The 22094-nt window shown below is 48.7% G+C and overlaps 1 pseudogene; it reads right to left on the bottom strand.

The window, feature by feature from the left end:
- The window catches only part of LOC115083143, a 41498-nt pseudogene extending 20397 nt beyond the window's left edge, over nucleotides 1-21101 (bottom strand).
- Nucleotides 21102-22094: the final 993 nt, after the last annotated feature.

The following is a 22094-nucleotide window of genomic DNA, read 5'->3' as shown; positions in this document are numbered from 1 at the left end:
TGGAGTTACATCACAAGTATAAGGCTTATCGGTTAAGGGTATAACAGCCATATCAGCAAGTTACCCCCAGGTTGTTTTTCCAGACGTAAAACTCATGTCCTTGGGGTTGCTGTCCCCTTTTCCTCTTGCTCTTAAAGCAGAGAGCAATAATGAGTTGCATCAACAGTATGAAGGCTCGTTGTTAAGGGTAGTCACCACACCAGCAAGTTACCCCTGAATGGCATCCATAAAAGGGGAAAAAAAGAGGCTTTACGCAGGAAGACAAAATAGGATTCTTCTTCATTTCAGACATGGAATCTGCACCAAGAACACTCGGCATCTTTAATGTCTGGGAAATCAGGGCCGGCAGTTCATCTCTATGAAAAAAAAACACAATACGTTTCGATACGTTCCAGTCCTGGAGGAATTTCCCCATCTTCCAGGGAATCAGGATCTGCCTCCATCAGTGCCATCCAGGTTCCTGTCGGGAATACCCGCAGCAAACCGAGGCGTGCTCTGGCACTTAAACATAGAACTGGAAGAGGGAGGGTGAGGGTCCGACCTGACAGGATTGGGCGAAGAAAGAATTGCAAACCCTGAAAAAACTCCACGCAAGAAAAAGCAGCTGGATCCAGGCCAAACCGGAAGGAACTGGAGCAGGGCCCACTGAACCACCATCCCCTGTGGAGGAATCAGTCAAGGGAGTTCCAAGATCCGGCGATCCTCCAGACAGATCCTTAACCAGACCATCTTCAGGCTGGGAGGATCCAGGTTTATCGAAATCAGAGGATGACAACTCTCCTGTTATATTCGGGCATCTCAGCCTGATGTGTCTTCTGACAGGCAACAAGGAGAGAAAGGCACTTAGGTTTCTTAGTCATCGGCACCATCAGTGCACAGCCAACGGAGAATGTACGTCTAGCCAGCTCGCACTGACAAATTGCAAGCACCCAAAATTTAGGCGCACCAATAGTACGTGCTACAAACACAGACACAAACTGTGCACCTAAACCTGGGCACACCAAACGGAAAAACCTGTGGGGCGGATTTTAAGAACCCTGCTCGTAAATCCGCCCGGATTTACGCAAGCAGGGCCTGTGCGCCGGTGCGCCTATTTTACATAGGCCTACCGGCGCACGCAGAGCCCCGGGACTCGCGTAAGTCCCGGGGTTTTCCGAGGGGGGCGTGTCGGGGGAGGGCCCGATCACACAGCGTTTTCGGGGCGGGACGTAGTTTCGGGGGCGGGCCCGGGGGTGGCCACGCCCTCCGGACCCGCCCCCAGGTCGCCTCCCAGCGCGCTAGCAGCCGCTGGCGCGCGGGATTTACGTCTCCCTCCGGAGGCATAAATCCCCCGACAAAGGTAAGGGGGGGGAGGGCAAAAGAAAGTTCCCTCCGAGGCCGCTCCGATTTCGGAGCGGCCTCGGAGGGAATGGAGGTAGGCTGCGCGGCTCGCGTGTGCCGGCTATACGGAATCGGTAGCCTTGCGCGCGCCGATCAGGATTTGCGCGGCTACGCGCGTATCTACTAAAATCCAGCGTACTTTTGTTTGCGCCAACAAAAGTACGCCAAATCGCGCTTTTTGAAAATCTACCCCGAGCGTACAAAAGTCGCTTCCAGAACTGGGCGCACAGCACGTGTGCAGAGCCAGATGCACTAGAAGCACCAACGTTCCACTAGAGGGCAGTAAAGCAGCACAAAAGCGGCAAAAATGCAGCCGCGGCCTTCCATGCGGAGCGCAAGAAACAAGCCTTGCCGCAGGGCCTAGCCCACCGGTGCCGCTCAACCTGCCAAGTTCCCCTAACACCAAGGGAGCGGGAACAAACGCCAGAATGGTGCACCAAGCATGGAGATGGGAAGTCATGCAGACCTTCTGTAATCTCTCTGTCTTCACTAAATTCTTTATTTTTTTTAAACTTACCTGAGCTCAGCCCTCACCGGCTGAGTACAGAGCACCACCGCTTTCGGCCTCCTGCACCCGCTGACTTTAAGCTGTACAATTGTTTAGCCTCAGCCTTACTGTTCCTTATTCCAAAGGTTTCAGTTCCCTAATTATCTTTATTTTTAGATTAGACTGCTTGCTGTGGCTAAACCTTCAGGGGGAGGCTTCTCTCCTGGATCCCTTTTCTGTAATATATGTCTCAGGAATCGCACAGGAAGACTTTTCTATTTAGAATTGTACAGATAATTCATCTTTTATTAGTATTGAATCCTAACAGCAAGCATACATTTCATTATATGTAAATAGGTTATAAGTATTTATAAAATGTTCCAGTATAACTGTAAGAATGGTCGTTCCTGGGGAGAAGGGTACAATGCAATGTACATGCTGATAGAGTGCAGGCCTTCTCCAAATATCCAGTGCTCCAACCACCCCTTATATACAGGTTTTTCTCTCTGTCTGACCTCAAGCCCTCTGCATGCAGTCAGCAGTCATCCTTCTGACCCAGGACACACATTTTCCTTCATTCTACAAATAGCTTAACTTCTCCCATCTGTTTCCCCTTTGGTGCTCTCATGCACAGTTCCCACAGATAAAACAAAACTTTGGGTTCACGGTGATTCACAGGCACATGCATACGTCTTCTGCCAGATACCAAGCTTCCCTGAGTTGCTGCAAGGAACAAGAACAGTACAAGTTTCCACAGTTTTACAGCCCTTAGGCCTCAAAAGGTCACAGGTTGTTGCAAAACTGTTACAAGGGTCAGGTCTTGTCTCTACATTTCCCTCTTGAGGAATTCCAGAATTAGGAATTCCTCACTATTAGGAAAAATGAAAGAGCAATGGGTGCACTGGTAGGCAGGGCTCTTCAGCAGTGATTATAGATTATTCAGTGGGGATCCGGGAAACCCCCCACCACTTTTCTTCTCCTGGTGCTGCTGGTTTTTCTCCCTTGCCCTGCTCCATTGATGGCGCCGTGGCTGCAGTGATTGTCCCCTGTGCTGTGAGTGTCCTTGCCCCTCCTTTGCTGCCTTAGCCCCTCCTCCGCTCCGGGTGATGTCATTATATCACGCATGTGCAGATGAGACGTAATGATTCCCAGAGCCCTAGTAATCTTATAATATATTGAGAAAATAAAATAGGTTTCCCAATACTTGTGTCTGTAGAAATTATTTTGCTTTTACTGGTTGAGGAAAAGGGACCTCAGGTATCAGCACAGGGAGGAGATCGAGAGGGAAAGAGTATGAGAAGACCAGGGATGGGGTGAGAATAAGGAAGAGGATTAAGGACAGGAGATTAGAAAGTTTGAAAAAGAGGGGAGGTTTGGAAATCTAGGATGGGGGAGAGGAAAGGAGAAGAGAGGAGATGGAGTAAGAGGGATTTCAGAGAGAGGATCTGGGATCGGGAGGAGGGGAGAGGTAGGAAGGAGAGAAGAGGAGGTTCCATTACCTGCAGACAGAATCTGAGATCAAGGGAGGGAGATCCAAATTGCTATTGCTGTAGTGGGGAGTGGGAGAGTGGCCCAGAAAAGAGAAGGAGTACTCCATGCCGCAGGAGACGGAGGGCTCTGGGGATACACCGGGCTGCTTCATTCTTACAGCATCAGTGATAAGCTGCCAATTTCTTATCAGGGGGTTCACCCCAGCTCTGTCTGCCTCAATCCGCCCTTCCTGTTCCCTACACAAGAGAGGGGGAAATCCAGGGCTGTGTGCACATTTACTGTGAGGCGCTGACCCAATGACGTTTAGTAAAACATCCTCGTGTATACTAGAAATGCAGATAATGCAATCCTTACCTAGACCTAGAGAGCTCAGGGTCTCATAATTCTCCTTCATCACCTCCCTGTAAAGCTCCTTCTGCTCTTCATCTAAATACCCCCACTCGTCCTGGGAGAAAGAGACAGCGATGTCCTCAAACGTCACGGCACCTGAAACACAAACCAGAAACACTCAGGGACACGTGGAGGGGCTCAGCTGGCTTTAATCCCATAACATTTTATCATGGAAGAGGGGACACCAGGACCCCTCATCCCCAGGAACTGCCAGACTTGTTCCCCTGGACTCAGTTTCCTTTCTGGGCCTCAGGGTTTACAAGTCTAATCCCAGAGACAGAGAATATCAATCGTCTCTGCCTGGATAAATCTGAATAAAAACCCAAGATCTAACAGAGCATTATCCAGAACATCAGGAACATCTGATTCTGTCACATCAGGAGGGCTCACTGTGCTCTCATCCTCCTGGTTTGCTCAGTCCCTAACCTTGGGTCATCTTTGATGCCTCTCCCTCCTTCTGCACATCCAAAACACTGCTAAAGTGAGTCAGTTCCTCCTCTATACACACTGCTAAAACCTATCCCTTCCCTCTGAGCCTGCCACCAAAACACTCCTCCCCCCCTCTTATCACCTCATAAGAAAATGCCATACTGGGTCAGACCAAGGGTCCATCATGCCCAGCATCCTGTTTCCAACAGTGGCCAATCCAGGCCATAAGAACCTGGCAAGTACCCAAAAACTAAGTCTATTTCATGTTACTTGCTAGTAATAGCAGTGGCTATTTTCTAAGTCAACTTAATTAATAGCAGGTAATGGACTTCTCCTCCAAGAACTTATCCAATTCTTTTTTAAACACAGCTATACTAACTGAACTAACCACGTCCTCTGGCAACAAATTCCAGAGTTTAATTGTGCGTTGATTGAAAAGAACTTTCTCCGATTAGTTTTAAATGTGCTACTTGCTAACTTCATGGAGTGCCCCTAGTCTTTCTAATACCTGAAAGAGTAAATAATCGATTCACATCTACCCATTCTAGACCTCTCATGATTTTAAACACCTCTATCATATCCCCCCTCAGCCATCTCTTCTCAAAGCTGAAAAGTCCTAACCCTCTTTAGTCTTTCCTCATAGGGGAGCTGTTCCATTCCCCTTATTTTGGTCGCCCTTCTCTATACCTTCTCCATTGCAATTATATCTTTTATGAGATGCGGTGACCAGAATTGTACACAGTATTCAAGGTGCCTCTGTATCACTCCATGGTGAGACCGCATTATGACATTTTCCGTTTTATTCACCATTCCCTTTCTAATAATTCCCAACATTGTTTGCTTTTTTGACTGCCGCAGCACACTGAACTGATGATTTCAATGTGTTATGCACTATGACACCTAGATCTCTTCTTGGGTGGTAGCACCTAATAAGGAAAACATTGTGTCTTCTGTAACTTGCTCTTTGCTAGCCTGCTGAATTGTTTTTCTCCACTACAATCTCTTCAACATTCAGCTGCATGACTTTCTTTCTTTAACCTCGCTATGATCATGTAACCCCTCTTCTCAGGTCAATACATTGGCTCTCTGTCCTCTTCCACCTACAGTTCAAGCTTCTCTCCCTCCCCTACACTCTGCAGCTCCTCATTTTCTCTTTTCTTTCCTTGTCAACACCATTCATCAGGCAAGTTGCCTTATCTGTGTCTTTCTCCACCACTGCCACTTTTCAATTCTGTGCTTTCCAACTTGCGATGCCGAGTACCTGAAGAGACTTCCTGAGTCCATGTGTATTGCTCCTCTCTGGCCATATTCAAATCCAGTTTAAAAACTCGCCTTCTTGGGGGCGGATCCAAGATGGCCACTCGACAGACTCGCTCGGCGTTGGATCCCTTGGGCGTGTTTACTTTGAGTCTCTTTTCTTGCTGCATTTTACCTGCGATGGGGAGAAAACGCAAACCAAGGACCGAACCTCACCCTGCGGTTCCTCCAGACGTTGCCTTTCTCCGGCCCGATGGACGCCCATGTGGTGCGCAGCAACATGAGGTCAGGGCTTCAGCTGTTGGAGAGTGGGGGAGGGGAATTCAAGCTCCCCTCTCTCCCTGGCTCAATATCGCCACTCCGCCCCGCTGGGGGAACGCCACCGGATGACCCTGCCGCGATGAGAGGTGCCCCGGAAACGAAGAAAACGCCACCAGACCAAAGTGCCAGAGGGCGGGGCTGTGCAGGGTTCGCTTGGGCAGCGACAGCGGCAGGGAGCCCAGAATTATCACCAGGGCAAACCGGTGTGGGAAGAAGGCGTTGCTGGAGGAGCCTGCTGGTGCTGTCGGAGAATCTCCCGTGTTGAGAATACCTTCCATGGTAAGGCCTGCAGTTTTCTCCCTTGAGACTACATGGGAAAGCATAGTGGAGATGAGAATTTCTATTCTGCAGCAGTTACTTCCAGTAAATACTAAAATTAAAGAGGTGGAAGATAAAATAAAAGTGTTGTCTAATACAACTGTAGAACTGGAAAAACAAGTGTCTGTTATCAGAACTCAAGTTATTTATTTTATTTATTATACCGAATTTCATGACTGGAATCACATCAACCCGGTTTACAATTAACAATGTGTGTAAGGCAGAGAGTAACATAGTAATCAATATTCCCAATTCAAACTTCAAATACAGTAAACAATATTATGGATGTGAGAAAGTTACAAAAAACAGGGGAAATTAACTAGGATCTGGAAAGGGGGAGAAACTGAACAAAGAGATATTTACATTTCAGCCAATTGCATCAATTAATAAATATTATATTGTGTATATATATATATAGTTGAATAGCATAATGTATATATATGATACAGTTGTGAAAGATGATAATATGGTGCTGAGTATAAGTGTGAGGTTGGTGGATTTTTAATTCAGTCCAATTTTTGAATACGAGTTTGTGCTGATGGGTGGAGGTTTTAATCAAGGCCTGGGAATGCTTTTTTAAAAAGCCAAGTTTTAGTCTTTTCCTAAATGTTAGAGTGCATGGTTTTGTCTCAAGTCAGGTGGGATAGAGTTCCAAAGAGTTGGACCTGCTGAGGAGAAAGCTCTGAGACTGTAGGATTTATGTTGGTAGGTTTTGGCATGTGGAACCTGAAGTGATTCTTTGTAGTATTCCCTGATGGGTCTGGCGGATGTGTATTTTTTAAATGGGATTTGTAGGTCGAGTTGAGTGTGTTGGTGGATGGTCTTGTAGATGATAGTGATGGATTTATACATAATTCTGTAGTGGATCGGTAGCCAATGAAGGTCTTTGAGGATCGGGGATATGTGGTCGATTTTCCTGGAGTTTGTAAGGATTCTGGCTGCTGTGTTCTGTACCATTTGTAGAGGCTTGGTATAGGAAGCTGGGAGGCCTAATAGTAGTGAGATGCAATAATCTAGTTTGGAGAAGATTATTGCTTGCAGGATTGTTCTAAAGTCCTGAGCGTGGAAAAGTGGCTTTATTCTTTTCAGAATATGTAATTTGTGGAAGCAATCTTTGGTGGTTTGGTTAATGAATGGTTTGAGGTTAAGACGGTTATCTAAGATGGCTCCTAGGTCTCTTACGTGAGCGGTTTGAAGGAGGGCTGGTGGCTTTGAATGTGTGTTGTTTTCCGGTGATATAAGCAGATATTCCGTTTGACGCATTGAGGACTAGGTTTAGGCTGGTGAGGAGGTGTTTGATTTCTAATAAGCAATTATCCCAGAATTCCATTGTTATCGAGATTGATTCTTTTATAGGGATCACAATCTGTACGTCTGCAAAGAGGAAGTATTTCAGGCTTAATTTTGTGAGTAGTTGACATAGTGGTAGAAGGTAGACATTAAAAATCGTGGGTGAAAGCGATGAACCTTGCGGCACCCCTCTGGTGGAAGGGTGATATTAGGATTCTGTATTATGAATTTTGACCCTATATCCTCTGTTTTCCAGGAAGGTTTTGAACCAAGTTAGTGAAGTACCTGTCACTCCTATGTTTGCCAGCTGTTTTAGAAGGGGTAATGGTTGACGGTGTCAAAGGCCGCCGAGAAGTAGAGGAGGATTAGTAGAAATGCTTTGCCTTTATCGATTCCGGAGAGAAGGAAGTCCGTGAGTGAGAGGAGCAGCATTTCGGTGCTTGCGGCTTTGCGAAAACCATATTGGTTTGGAGACAGAATACTGTGGTCTTCCAAGTAGTTGGAAAGTTGAGTGTTCACCAATCTTTCCATAATTTTGGCTATGAATGGGAGGTTGGAAATAGGGCGAAGTTGTTGGGATCACATGCCTTTAGATTCGGTTTTTTTAGGAGGGGTTTGATTGAGGCTGGTTTTAGCTCATCTGGGTAGATACCTGTGACAGGGAACAGTTTATAATTTCGGCTAGGGTTTTTGATATAGTATCTGGGATGAGAAGAAGCATTGTGGCAGGGATTTGATCAAAAGGGTGTGATGAAGGTTTCATTTTCTTCAGCACAGATTGTATCTCTGTGATTGTGATGGGTTCGAATGCGTTAAGCTGAATATCTTTGTTTGGAAGAAGATATATGTTATCGGGAGAGCTAGTGTTTGGTGTCAGCTGATTGAGGAGGTCAGAGATTTTTTGCTGAAATGAAGAGCCAGTTCGTCTGCTTTTAGTTGGTAGTGGGATATCTGGAGTGATAGGTTTAGTGAGACTGGAATCGAAGGTGAAAAGAGCTTTTGAGTCAAAGATGAGGTGGTGAACCTTAAGGGCATAGTAGTCTTTTGGTTTTCAGAGTAATGCTCTTGTATTGGTGGAGTGTGCGTTTGTAATCCGAGAGTGGCCGGTGAAGGGGCTTTGCGCCATTTTCTTTCTTTCTGCCGAAGTAGGTGTTTGAGATTGCGCAGATCATCATTAAACCAGGGTTGTCTTTTGGATGCATTTGAAGTCTGTTTTTTTGGTTGTCAGGGGGCAAAGAGTGTTTGCTACTGATTTGTTATTTTGGACCAGGATTGGAGTGCAGAGTTAGGTGTAGAAACATCGATGAGTTGTAGATCTGGGGCAGAAGCTTGCTGAAGTGTTGAGTTGCAAGGTTTTCTGTAGAGGAAAGAGGGTCCTAAGTCGAGCTTGGAGTCTGGTCGTGGTAAGAAAAGCTGGTGGAGATTAGAGAGTTAATGGAATCCAGCGGGTCCAGTCAGCAATGACTGGAGAAAGAAACAACCTGTCTTTGAAAATCGAAAATGTGGTCAAAAATAGAAATTTGAGATGTATACATTTTCCTCAAATACCAATAACTCCCCCTAAGGAGTTGTTCCGGAGATATCTTATGGAAACGCTTCAGGTTACTGAGAATTTAATTCCGCCAATCTCAAAAATCTTCTTTTTGCCAAAGTTTAAAAAAAGGGAGGAACAAAGCAAAGGAATAACAACCTTGATACCAGTTCACGAGCAAACCCGGATATTTCAGTCCTTTTGGAGACTTCGGATACTGAAGTGCCAGTTCCTGCACCGTTTATAGTGACTTTAGCCCTTGAACTGGATAAAGACTGGTTAATGAGACTGTGCTTTAGGAATAGAAAGGATTATTTCTTGGGATATAAAGTCAGAGCATTCCCAGATGTTGTTGCGCCCATCGGCCGCAGATGGCTGCACCCTCTCTGTCTCACCTTTTTCTCCGCTCTCTCTTCTCCTCTGGGAAAGATGGCTACCTCCGCTTCACTACGCCGACCCCTCCGGACCGGCATGGGCGATTGCATTCGTCATGTTCTCCCTGAGGCCTCCTAGGACGCGCACTGCTGCCCCTTCCTTCGGCTGCTGGATCCGCCCACTGATGACATCATAAGGGCGCCGAAGGGGACTTAAGCACAGACACTGGGTTCCGGCGTTGTGCGCCCCTTCGTGCACCCTTCGCTCACTATCCTTTCTTTTTTTTTTTTTTTTGCAAAATCATGTTTATTGTAAAGACAAGCATTTCCACTAGCACTGCAACATATTGAAAAACAATAGCAACAAGAGAACAAACAGTATGTGTCTGATACTTCACTTTCGATGCATATCCAGCATAGCTCCCTGCTTCAACAGCAGGGGAGAAGAAAACAACCAATAAGGACTGTATAACATAGTCTGGGTAAAACAATAAGCATGGGTGTAGCTTGCTTATTGCGGCGGTTACTACCCCTACTACCCCTAACTAATCAAGCTAGATATTTCACTTGGATGCAGCTCCATCACTGCTCTCTACATTAATGGTGGGGGTGGAAGGGAAATAGAACCAAGAGCTAAGAGAAACAGATAAGTATGAGAGAAAAAATGTGTGAAGCTTGCTGGGCAGACTGGATGGGCCGTTTGGTCTTCTTCTGCCGTCATTTCTATGTTTCTAAGTACAGTAGTGATGCGGGCCTCCTGTTTAGTAACAATACCCACCCCAATAAGTAACCAGAACCTCCACCACTCCCAACACATTCAAACTGCACAACCCAAGCACACCACATACACCCCATTCAGACAACCACCTCACCTTCCAACCACATTCGCGCCCCCCCAACCCCCGCCCAAGAGCCCTAAAAAACCATTTAGGGAAAGAGAAACCCTGCTCAAGAGAATTTAGCAGCAAGGCTACTCAGGAGTTACTCGCCCCAGGAGAGTTGGTGAACCAAGTTTCAATATATCCTGCTGTAAGCAATTGAGTCTGGAAATCCAAGGTGAGAGAAGAGTAATAGCAAGCCCAGCAATCTGCATATCACTTATCCCTAGGCTGAGGAGACTTGGGAAAATCCATGCGTTCCGGCAAAATCATGCGATGGTGCCAGGCCACAAGTGAGGGTGTACTCACAGGCTCAATCCACTCAGCAAGTATTGTTCGGCGAGCTAGTAGAAAAGCAGTCCTGCCAAAGCGATCCTGTGCCCCCGTACATTTCACAAGGAGCGCCTGCGGTCCTGCCAATAGGAGCACAGCACAGAATCGTAATGGTGGCTGAATACATTTATTGACGCAGGCCAGTACGTGTTTCCAGAAAGTCTCCAGGGAAGAGCAGAGAATCAGATGATGCAACATGGTACCCTCTGTTGCGGAACATTTAATACATAGTGGAGAGGAGAGACAACCCATTTGAAAACGGCGCACATCGTCACAAATAGTATGATGGATAATCCGAAATTGCAGGTCACGCAACCCGCAGTCCTTCAATCGTTTATGTAGAGAAGTGAAGCATGAGGTAAGGAAGGGAACTGTAACATCCTTTGCACAAAACGGCATCCAGTAGTGGGCCAGAAGATCAAGATGAGGAGTCAGCCGCGTATTTGAAATCAATCTACTCCAGCCCTGTATAGAATTATGTAAGCACGCACACAACCAGTGTTTTAGCAAAAGCAGTTTCGCGTGCATACTCCTCCGATTGCCAGCGAAAAGCCTGCAAGTAGTGACGAGCTTGTAGGTAGGCAAAGAAAAACTTACGGGGTAACTTGTAATTCTCAACCATAGTTGTGTATTGTAACACTTGAGGGACGTCTTCTGCAAAGTAGTGAAAGGCATACCTAAGTCCACAGCGAGTCCAAGTCTTGAAGATGCCACTGGTGGTAATACCAGGCTGAAAATCACAGTTACCCACCAGCGGGGTAAATGAGAACAAGCCCGGCAATCTATACAGCCGACGGAGCCACCGCCAGGCCCTGCGGCCTGGATAAAAAAAACACATTTGGGAATATTGAGAGATTGTACCTTGGCCGCAGGAGCTTGGACCACATAGAGAGGAGACCAGGGCCAAGTCATTCGATTTAACACAGTAAGTATATTCATCAAGAATCCATTCCCCAATAAAACGCATCTGACAAGCAACATTGTAAGCATGGAAATCGGGCAGGCCCAACCCACCCCGAGCCTTCGGGTGCCCCAGTGTTTGATAGGCAATCCGTGCACGCTTACCCGCTCATATAAATTGGATCAAATCCCTCTGCAATTTATTAAGATCATAAACCTTAAGCCAAAGGGGAAGCATGTGTAACTTGTATAGCAATTTGGGAACAATCATTTTAACTAGAGCACAACGCCCTGAAAAATTGAGGGGAAGAGACTGCCAGGCCTGCAACTGCCCCAAGGATGCCAAGGTTTCACATATGTTACACTCATAGAGCTTATCCAACTCTCTGGGGATCCATACCCCTAAATATTTTAGTTTCCCAGGTGCCCATTTGAAGGGGAAGGAGCCAGGCCACGTCTGTGGAAGCCGTGAATGTAGGGCCAATGCTTCTGACTTGGAAAAATTAATGCAAAGGCCCGCTATATCCCGAAACTGTAAAAATAGAGAGAGAATTACGGGCACACTCTGCCGGGGTCGTCCGACAAAAGCAGAATGTCATCCGCAAACAAAGCAAGTTTGACGGGATGTCCACTCAACTGATTCCCCAAAATCCTTTGTCCGTCGTAACTTCTCAGCTAGCGGCTCTATCGCCAGTACAAATAGTAGGGGGGAAGTGGGCACCCTTGCTGAACCCCACATTGCAGAGGGAAGGAGACTGATAAACCTCCATTAATAAGAATCTTGGCACTAGGATTGTTGTACAGAACTTGTAGCCACGTAACAAAGTCCCCAGTTATCCCATATTGCTGAAGCACCCAAAACACATAGTCCCAGGATAAGGAGTCAAAAGCCTTTTCGGCATCCAAACTTAGAATAAGAGCTTCCTCCTGGGGATAGTATTTAGGGCAGCGATGAGCCGTCTCACATTTTGCACCCTTGGCGATGAGAAACAAAGCCAGTCTGATCTGAGTGCACCAAGGTGGGCAAATAATGCTGAGCCGAGCTGCCAAAACTGCTGCAAGAATTGTGATGTACATTTATTAGAGAAATGGGCCGTATGATCCCACCTCTTGTAAATCCCTCCCTTGTTTTGGCAATAAAATGATAGTGGAACAATTTTCATCCGGTGGGAGGTTCTTACTCTGAAGGAGAGAGTTATAATAGGAGGTTAAACTAGTCAATGATGGGAACTTTAGGATCTTGTAAAACTCGTTACTTAGCCCATCAGGACCAGCTGCCTTGCCCTTTTTCAGTTTCTGTAGGATAGCAAACATTTCAGAGTCCACAATGGGGGCATTTAATGTATGGAGGGAGTCTCCAGGCAGGTTTGGCCAATTTAGATGTTGAAAAAAAGCTTCCAACTGTAATCGAGGGAAAGGTTTAGATGCACACAGCAACTTGTAATACTGTACAGAACTCGCTTCAATATTTTGTGGATCAGTATGATAGGCACCCTCACTACCCTTGACCCCTGCAAAAGACTTGGTTTTGCGAGGTCTGGTTAAGTTCGCGAGAAGCCTACCCGGAACATTCCCATGTTTAAATAATTGATATTTAAAATTTCTTAAGGATTTCGATTGATTGGAGAATGTATGCCATCCACATTCAGAGATTGGAGAAATTACTTACCTGAATTTCGTTATCCTTAGGTAGACAGATGGACTCAGGACCAATGGGTATAGTGTACTCGTGCTAGCAGTTGGAGACTGATCAGATTTCAATCTGACGTCAGCCCCTAGTACATATACCCCTGCAGGAAGTGCAGTTCCTCAGTATTCTTCCTTGCAAAGCATTATGGATATATGTGTGACTGACCGATTGATTAACTTAATGTGTTTAACTCTGATAACTTTGTTGTAAGGTTAAATTTTGCTTAATTTTGATTAACTTGAACTGGTTGATTGACTATAGCTGGAGACCGCCAGTGTCCTCAACCGGAAAGCGTCGACACCCGGCAGGGTGGATGCCCTATGTGAGGAAAACATGGCTTACCTTGATTCAATGAACAACCATGTATAACGGCAGCCGAGGGTGGGCTGCCAAGTCCATCTGTCTACTAAGGAAAACGCAATTATCAGGTAAATAATTTCTCCATTTCCTAGGTGTAGCAGATGGACTCAGGACCAATGGGATGTATAAAAACTACTCCCGAACTGGGTGGGAGCCTGCCCAAGGTCCGCTTAGGATTGCTCTTGCAAAAGCTGTGTCCTCCTGAGCCTGAACATCCAGACGGTAGAATCTGGAGAAGGTATGGATGGAGGACCACGTTGCTGCCCTGCAGATCTCGGCAGGTGATAGCATTCTAGTTTCTGCCCAGGAGACCGCCTGAGCTCTGGTAGAGTGGGCCTTGACCTGTATAGGTGGTGGTTTTCCCGCTTCTACATATTTATTTATTTATTTTATTTAATTTCTTTTCCTATACCGATGCTCAAGACTAGGTCTTATCGTACCGGTTTACAATGTAACTGAGGGGAAACCAATTAACATCAAGGTAGAAAGTAAAGTTACATTAAACAGGGAGCATAGAACCTGGGCAATGGAAGACAGTGCAGAGTTTAAACTAAGAAACAATTAGAGAGAGATAAATATATAATCAACAAAAACTGTAAGATACAAAACATAGGTTTGTCCTAGGCAGTTAGCCTGGTATGTCCAGAGGGAGAAGGAAAGGGTGAGGTTGGGTGGGGGGAAGGGATAGGGGAGGGGTGGGGGAGTGAGAGTCAGTGATGGTTGAGGAGATCCTTCAGCGGTAGGCTTCTGCGAAAAGCCAGGTTTTCAATTTCAACATAGGCCGCCTTGATGACTTCTTTGATCCAGCGAGCAATGGTTGCCCGTGAGGCCGCTTCCCCTTGCTTCTTCCCGCTGTGAAGGACAAACAGGTGGTCCGTCTTTCGTACTGGTTCTGACATTTCCAGGTATCTGGATAGGAGTCTGCCGATGTCGAGATGGCGAAAGAGCGGCCTTTTTCCGACTTCTTCAAACCTTCCATCATCGGTAATGAGATGGTTGTGGTTGAGGTGGAAGTGTGAGACCACTTTGGGGAGGAAGGAGGGGACCGTGCGTAGTTGGATGGTCCCCGGGGTTGATTCTGAGAAATGGATCACGGCAGGACAGTGCTGTAGCTCTGAAATGCGGCGGGCCGAGCATACAGCCAACAAGAACACCATCTCGGAGGGGTCTGAAGGCGGGTCCCGCTAGGAATTCCAAGACGAGGTTGAGGTTCCACAGGGGCACTGGCCACTTTAGTGGTGGGCGAATGTGTTTGACCCCTTTCAGGAATCGTGATATATCTGGGTGCGCTGCTATGCTGTCGTCCTCGCTCCTGGGGCCGTAGCATGACAGCGCTGCCACCTGTACCTTGATTGAGTTGAGGGACAGTCCCTTCTGTAGCCCATTCTGTAAGAATTCCAAAATTATGGGGACTTTAGAGGAGTGTGGTTTGATGTTGTGATCTTCGCACCAGGCCTCAAATACTCTCCAGATCCTTATGTATGTTAGAGATGTGGAGGAACTTGCGTGCTCGGAGGAGAGTATCTATTACTGCCCCGAGTATCCCTCTTTCTCAGTCGGGCCCTCTCAGGGGCCAGACCGTAAGAGAATTGAGCTGGATCCTCGTGGAGGATGGGACCTTGTTGTAGTAGGTCCTTGTGTGGAGGCAGGGGTAGTGGATTCCCTGCCAGTAGTCTTCTCATGTCTGCGTACCAGGGTCTTCTTTTCCAGTCCGGGGCCACCAGAAGAACTAGTCCTCTGTGTCGCTGAACCTGTGAATGATTGCGCATAGCAAGGGCCATGGGGGAAAGGCGTATAGTAGGGTCCCGGTGGCCAGGTCTATACCAGGGCGTCGATCCCCTGGGACTGCAGATCTCCCCTGCAACTAAAGTATCTGGGTACTTGAGCGTTGGATCTGTGCTAGAAGATCCATGTCTGGAGTCCCCCACCGATCCACTATCATCTTGAAGGCTGTGGTTGACAGCTTCCATTTCCCGGGTTTAGACTTTCCCTGCTGAGGAAGTCTGCCGTGGTGTTGTCCTTCCTACCGATGTGGACGGCAGAGATGACCTGGGCGGAAGCAAATCTCCAAGACATCAGGGGGGCTATTTCTAAGGATACCCTGCTGGCTTCTGGTTCCGCCCTGCCGGTTGATGTAGGCCACCATGATGGCTTTGTCCGACATCACTCTGACCGCTTTGTTTCGAAGTCTGTGGGCAAATCGCAGGCAGGCTAACCTGACTGCCCGTGCCTCTAGGCGGTTGATGTTCCACCCAGACTCGTCTTCGCTCCAGCCCTTGGGCGGTTAGCTCTTCGCAGTGTGCTCCCCATCCGTGTAGACTGGCATCTGTGGTGAGCAGGGTCCAGGTGGGGAGGATAGTCTTGATCCCCGGCTCATGTGGTTGGTCTGTAGCCACCACCGTAGGCTGGGTCCGGACTCTGGTTGGTAGAGGTAGATGTACGGTGTAGTTCTGGGATCATGGACTCCACCATGATAGAAGTAAGCGCTGCAAGGATCTCAAGTGGGCTCGCGCCCATGGTACCACTTCCAATGTGGATGCCATTAGGCCGAGAACTTGTAGGTAATCCCATGCTGTGGGACGGGCGGCGCTCAGCAAGGTCTGGAGTCGGTTTCGCAGCTTTGATCTCTCGTGGGGGGGGGGGGGGGGGGGGGTCAGGCTGACCTTGTCCTCCTTGGTGTCGAATCGGACTCCTAGGTATTCCAGAGACTGCGATGGCTGTAGGGAGCTCTTGTTTGTGTTGACTACCCATCCTAGGCTTTCCAGTAGAGTTATGACTCTGTTGGTTGCTCGGTGGCTCCTCCGGTGATTTCACTCTGATCAGCCAATCGTCCGTAGGGGATGCCCGAGGATTCCTTCCTTCCTGAGTGTTGCCGCCACCACTACCTTGGTGAAGGTCCGCGGTGCAGTGGCTAACCCGAAGGGTAGTGCCCGGACCTGATAGTGATGATTCAGGACCTTGAAGCGTAAATAGCACTGGTGTTCCTGATGAATTGGGATGTGCAAGGAGGCTTCCGACAGATCCAGGGATGTGAGGTACTCTCCTGGCTGTATTGCACGTATGACTGACCGCAGGGTTTCCATGCGAAATCTTGGGATCCTTAGGTGTCGGTTGACCGACTTGAGGTCCAGGATGGGCCTGAATGTACCCTCTTTCTGGGTACGATGAAGTAAATGGAGTAATGCCCAGAATTTATTTCCCATGCAGGTACTGGGGTTATGGCCTCTAGGGTCAGGAGTCTGGTCAGAGTAGCTTCCACTGCCGACCTCTTGTAGGGGTCGTGGCAGGGAGATTCCACGAACTTGTCCGGCGGGGTTCAAAGGAAGTCCAGGTAGTACCCTTCTGGGATGATGGCTAGGACCCACTTGTCCGAAGTTATCTCGACCCATCTGCGGTAGAATAGGGTTAGTCTGCCCCCTATGGCTTCTTCCCTTAGATGGGTCGGCTGAATCTCATTGTGGGGTGCGGCTGGGGCCTGGACCCGAGCTGGTTCCCCTCTTGCTGTGTTTGTTCCGAAAGGACTGGTTCCCGCCCTTAGGGCGGGGCACTTTATAGTTATTCCTGTAAGGGTTGAAGCGCTGTGAGCTTCTGCCTCTGGTGGGCCTGGGAAAGGGATGCTGGTTTCTCTCAGTCTTGTCTTCTGGCAGACAGGAGGTAATGGAGAGTCGCCCATCTGTTAGCCAGTTTCTCTAGTTCACTGCCGAACAGGAGGGATCCCTTGAAGGGCATTCTTGTGAGATGTGCCTTGGAGGAGGAGTCAGCCGACCAATTTCGAAGCCAGAGTTGTCTCCTGGCTGCCACTGTGGATGACACTCCTCTGGCTGCTGTGCGTACTAGATCAGAGGCAGCGTCAGTGAGGAATGATAGTGCTGGTTCCATGTCTTCTCCCGGGGTGTTGTTCCTGGCTTGGGATAAACAGGAACGTGTCACCACAGTGTAGCAGGTCGCAATTTGCAGGACATGGCTGCCACCTCAAATGCTTGTTTTAGTATGGCTTCCAGGCGCCGGTCGTGTGCATCCTTGAGCTCCGCTCCTCCCTCCACTGGAATGGTGATGCACTTAGCGACCGCGCAAACTATGGAGTCCACTTTGGGGCACGCCAGAAGCTCCTTGGTTGCTAGGTCCAGGGGATACATGGACAATAAGGCTAGACCCCCTTTGAATGAGGACTCCGGTGCATTCCACTCCAGGTCAATTAGCTGTTGTGCCGCCTGTAAGAGGGAGAAAATGGCGGGACGTCTGTCGAAGGCCCTCAAGCAGGGGGTTCATTCTAGGTTCCCCCTGGGTGCCTTGGCCCGGGATAGCGAGTTCCGATAGGCATTGGGATACAAGGTCCGGAAGCTCATCCTTTGAGAAGACGCGTCTCATGGTTCGATAGGGCTCTGTCTCCGAGGGGAGTTCTCCCTCCTCAAGGGGCTCGACTTCTTCTGGAGAAATCCGTGTCCCCGTAGGTGGGGCTTCTGGGTGTCTTCCGGCGTCGCATATGGCTGGTCCGTCCGGGTTTCAGACTGCATCTTGACAAAGGCATGAATCCCTTTAAATAATTCCACCCAGGAGATCGATGCTGGGTCTAAGTTGAGGGGTGCCGGTTCCCTGGGGGTCCCCGTCTGTGGGATGAAAGTACTGGGGTCTGCTAGGTCCGGGGTGCCCCCTGAGGAGCTAGCCTGGGCGGGACTGGCCCTGGCCTGGACCTCCCAGGGCCTCCTCACAGTGTGCACATAGGGCGTCTGCTTTCTCGCTCTGTGCGGCTCCGATGTGGCATGCTGGGCAGAGGCCTTGAGCTTTTATTCCTATTTCTGGAGGTGCCATTTCTGTGGACGCGTAAGCTCTTATGAGCTCCATTGCGTCTGACATGTGCGCGCCGGTGTGCACCTAGCCGTAGATATGCACCTTGTACTGTGCGCGTAACTTATGCGCATAAAATTTTATGTGCGCCTAGGAATGTGTGCCTATAATATGCGCCCAGCTTAATTTGTGCGCTTGATCGGACGGCGGGCGGCGAACAAGGCCAAGATGGCAACGGCGAGCAATATGGCGACCTCCTTGGAGGGTCTCCACGTGGGCAGACCCTGAAACAGCCGGGGTCTAGCCCTGTTAGGGTGAATCAACCCGGTGGCACTGGTTCCGATCGAACCATGCTCCTCCTCGATCTTCGGAGACCGGTTAAAGTAGAAGATGTATGCCTTACCTTGTCTTCATCGCTTCCCAGTTTCATCCCGGACAGTCTCTGGCTGCGGGGGGAAGAGGGTAAATACCTTCACCGCCGCGCTCGAGGGGGTGCACCCGCTGCCTCTCAGCCGAGCCCGAACTCCTCTCGCTCGGGGGCTAAGTCCTCGCCGCGATTCGGCCACCAGACCGAGGCTCTCACCTCCGGGAAACTCAACTGGGGAGGGACCCGAGGGTATCACCGCAGGAGTGCGGGGCTCGTCTTCAGGTAGGTTTGTTCTTTAAATTTGGTCTAACGCTCGGCGAGCGTGCAGATAGCTCCTAACTGCTTCGGAGATGGAAAATACTGGGGATCTGCACTTCCTGCAGGGGTATATGTACTGGGGGCTGACGTCAGATTGAAATCTGATCCGTCTCCAACTGCTATCAGGAGTACACTATACCCCATTGGTCCTGAGTCCATCTGCTGCAGCTAGGAAAGTTATCTTACCCGATACTATGTCAGCTGTTTAAAGGGAACATAATGATAGCAGATAGCACAGAAGTGACAATGACAGTGGGACCGAGCGCCCCCAGCCTGGGCGCCCCGCCTCCCACGTCCGAAACAATAGAAAACTTTCCAGACAGATTTAAGAAAACCGAAAGGGCTCCTGGCGTATCTGTGAACCCTCCCCTCCCCCCCAACCTGTTTCCCCACACACGGGTCTCATCCAACCCCATAACTTTTTCTCCACAAGAGGCACAAAATACCCATCTGCCCCATAGGGCCTTGGGCTTCCCTCTGTCCCCCCCAAGCCTTCGCCACCACCATCCCCCTTCCTTATACTGAAGGCACTACAGCTGGTGACAATGAAACAAAACTTTGAAGTTTACTAAACCACTGAACCGCCCCTCAAAGAACAGTGAACTAATGAAAAAAATAAACCTGTGAGGAGATGAGAATTGTACCCTTAATTAGGGGCCCAAAGTCAGTCATAGGGTAACTACAGTGAATTGAAAACCAAAGTCTTTTGCAAATGCAGAGCCAGCAGGTCACACCGCGAGGAATGTGAAGACCGGACTTTGCTGGCGAATTTCAGTCCAGCAGAGCTGCGTCATTCAAGTAGCACTGGCTTGTTCCAGCGAGGATATAAAAGAACTGGCTTCCTCCTTTTTAGAGGAAAACAGGGTAGTACCATTGCGCTGCACTCGGAGTTTGGCAGGAAAATGTAGTGCAAACTGAATCCCCCTTTTGTGTAACTCTGTGCACGCAGGAGAGACAGCTTTACGCTGTGATGAGAAATCATGGAACAGCCTGATCCGGTGGCCCTGGTATTCCACACCCCTGTGCTGCCGAAAGGCTCTCAGAAGTTGAATTTTCCAAGATAACACCATTTTGGCAATGGATCCGGCAGGCGATAACACAGATGCTACGTATTCCGGTGTCTGATGACCCGGCACTTTTCTTGCTGTCAGACTTTCCAGAGGCGTGGCCGAGGAGGGTGAGAAAGTTGGCACATCACGTGCTTAGCGCGGCGCGCCAGGAACTGGCGGCACATTGGAGGCAGGACAGGCCGCCGGCCGCGGAGTCTGTTCTACAGCGGCTGTGGCTAATGCACTCGTGGTTTTACATAAGGGCCCAACAACAGGATACAGTGGCAAAACATGCTTTAATATGGGAGCCCTTTTTACATTGGTATAATGCGCTCTGAGACGAGGGAGAGTACAGGGGACGTGAAAGTTCACGTGGGAAATGTGGTCCGGAGTGGTTGGAATATAAGGACATGTTGACATTGTTGGGCTCCCACAGGACGAGATGTAGGCAGCCAATTCCTTCATTCTCATAAACGGAGCAATTCTCAACCAGGGAGAATGACACAGGGGGGGGGAGGGGGGGAGAAAAATGAAAATGTATGGCAAGACATTGGTTGTAAAAGCTTTGTCGTCAGTTTAATTGTTCTGTATTTGAAGCGAATATGGCTATGTTATTGTTTCAGATGCCAATAAAAGAAGTTGAATTTTGTGGGACCAGTTTAAAATTGTGGCCATCACAGGCCGAGGCTTGCTCGTCGCTTCCCTGGTGGGCCCCATTCTGTGTACCCTTTCACAGCGCAAGCGACCAGAAATCAAAGTCAGACCCACCTGAGCCGGCAGCCAGACTTCAAATAAGATCATACAGTTCTTGGTCTGACACGGATTCTGGAAGGACAATTTTGATATTGTTACGCTGGTTCCTATTCTCTTGATCCTCTAAACGCTCCAGCAGTGAGGAATTTTGCGTGGTTAGGCCTTGTACTTGCCTTTCCACAATATGCAGCCGGTCTTCCTGATCAGATACTCTATGCGCCGTCTCGTCCAGCCTTTTAGCCTGCCCCTCTACTGCATTCTTTATTTCCTCCATGGAGAATTGAATTTTGAACAGCCTGGCATCCAGCACTTCAGCAACCCTAGCAGAGATTTTTAGGAGGGCCGTCTCAGAGACCTCTGCCACCGGAGCTGTGCTGTCTCCTGCGGTGGCGGCAGCCATCTTGGCCACACTATGCCTTTTCTTCTGGGGAGTCCGCGCCGATCTTTGGCGCATATCAGGTCGCAGAGCGCTCGTTTTGGTCCCCAGCCGTGGGGAAAATCGACAGTCCCACACGTCCTCTATCACCACCAAGCGCCAGATAGGCAAAAGAAAAACAGACTGAGGGAGGATGGCGGCCGATTGGAACAGAGGTGCTCCGGAGCAAACTCACCAGGGGAGCCAGGAAGGCCGCACCAATCTCGGGCTCACTGCGGGTCTCTGGATGCTCGTTTTTTCGCCAAACTGCAGCGAGATAGCAGCCCTCGACATCCTGCACTACATCCAGCCGAGAAAAAAAAATGTTTTATAATTTTAAGGGAGGGATGGCGGCCGATTCGAAGGGGGGAGGGCCTAGAGCCAGCTCACAGTGCTGTCGACCCCAGTGATGACATCCAGGAAGTCCTCCACAACATTCCTGGATTTAATCAGGCGGGGAATCCGTATCTGCAATGGAGGGGAAATCCAGCCCCTGTGGCGTCTACGACTCAGTGACGAGGGATAATGCAGACGTTCAGACAATTTAAGAATCCCAATCAAAGCAGCACTTGTCTTATTATTGCTTACATTAAGATGTCATGATTTTCTGTATTGCTATTATCCTGCATCTGTTTATACAAATGCTATTGTATTAATATGGATTAATAAAATTTAAATTAAAAAAAAGTAAATAAAAGCAAGAGAAACAGGAAACTGATCTGGTTTTCAAAGAAGGTGGCTGATAAACTGAAAGATGAAGAAAGTAATCAGGAACGCAAAATGTCTGGCAGAAGAAAGGATTGCCAGAGAAGCAAAGAGGAGACACCGCTGGCTCCAGAAGGTACAAGGCCTCCACGGTCAGACCCCCTTGAAAGCTGCTTCCGGGGTGTCCCACTCCAGGTCAATCACCTCCTGGATGGCTTCCAGAATCGGGAAATAGCAAGAGGCTTTCCATAGAGACACCAGGATGGGACTCCT

The sequence above is a fragment of the Rhinatrema bivittatum genome, chromosome 2 (assembly GCF_901001135.1).
Source record: "Rhinatrema bivittatum chromosome 2, aRhiBiv1.1, whole genome shotgun sequence".
Taxonomy (NCBI): domain Eukaryota; kingdom Metazoa; phylum Chordata; class Amphibia; order Gymnophiona; family Rhinatrematidae; genus Rhinatrema; species Rhinatrema bivittatum.
The sequence above is the reverse complement of the archived record's forward strand: the minus strand, read 5'-3'. Positions and strand labels throughout refer to the sequence as shown.